Consider the following 1,464-nt stretch of genomic DNA (forward strand, 5'->3'; position numbering starts at 1 on the left):
ACAACATGAGAAAAATATATCTCTATGCATGTATGTCATGTGTGCATGCCAATGCGATGCAACTCAGTAATAAAATAATAAACAGCCCCTCGGGCGGAACATCACTCATATACTGCCCCTCGGGCAAACCTCACAGTCACTCGTGCCATTCAGGCATACCTCACAATCACTCTTGCCACTCGGGTATACCTTACAATCACTCATGCCTTCCAGTCACTCAGTATTCGGCACTCCCACTCAGTAGGTACCTGCGCTCACTGGGGTGTGTACAGATTCCGGAGGAGCTCATTCAGCCCAAGCCCTATAATCTGCACGGACAACTCACGTGCTGCACAGACAACTCACGTGCTATAATAATAAAGTATGCTGCAGGCGGGCAGTCCCAATCCACACTTATCCTCACAATCAGGCCCTCGGTCTCACTCAATCATCAATCTCTCCAGTCTCTCGGGCTCATAATGTCATGGAAAATAGCCCAAAAATGATGATATGATGTATCAATAAATAACAATAGAGACTAAGATATGATATGCAATGAAATGAATATGACTAAGTATGAATTTTTAATTTAAAACAATAATTCACAGCAATATGACCTCTGTGGGTCCTAATAATACTGGAACATAGCCTCAACATGATTTTTAATGTGCTTTTCAGCTCAATTTCTTTAACTCATAAAACCGCATGGAAAATACCAAGATTCTTTAAGTACAAAATTCCATATAAACAATTATGTCACAATTTTTATAGTGCACGCCCACACGCCCGTCACCTAGCATGTGCACCACCTCCCAATAATTCACGAAATACATATATTGAGGGTTCATACCCTCAACTCCAAGATTAGAAGAGTTACTTACCTCGAACAAGCTAAATCCAATGTCGAGCAAGCTAAGCAATGCTTCAGAAATTCTATTATGCGTGTATCAACTTCCAAACGGCTCGAATCTAGTAACAATTAATTTGATTCAGCCCACAAAAATTATAGGAATTAATTCCATATCAAAATACTAATATTTTTCAAAAATCCGAAATTGCGCCCCAAAAACACCAATGGGACCCACGCCGACGAAACTCACAAAATACGACAACCTATCCAATTATAAGTTCAACCATACTAATTTCACTCAAATTCGACTCCAAATCAGTATTCAAACTTGAAAAATTCATTTTGTGACATTATAGAAATGAATATTAATTCATGGAATATAATCACAAGGGAATTAAGAACACTTACCCTAAGTTGTGTGGAAAATTTCCTCTCCAAAATCGCCCAACCCGAGCTCCAAAATCCGAATATGGGTGAAAATGTTGAACCCTCGAATTTTAAGGTTCTGCCCAGTCGATTTCCGCATCTGCGGACAAGGAGTCGCACCTGCGACCATCGCTTTTGCGGACAAATGGGCATATTTACGAGCCATGCCTCTTCTGCAGAGCCAAGCGCGTATGCGACTCCGCACCTGT

The sequence above is a fragment of the Nicotiana tomentosiformis genome, chromosome 5, assembly GCF_000390325.3.
Source record: "Nicotiana tomentosiformis chromosome 5, ASM39032v3, whole genome shotgun sequence".
NCBI classification, from domain to species: Eukaryota; Viridiplantae; Streptophyta; class Magnoliopsida; order Solanales; family Solanaceae; genus Nicotiana; species Nicotiana tomentosiformis.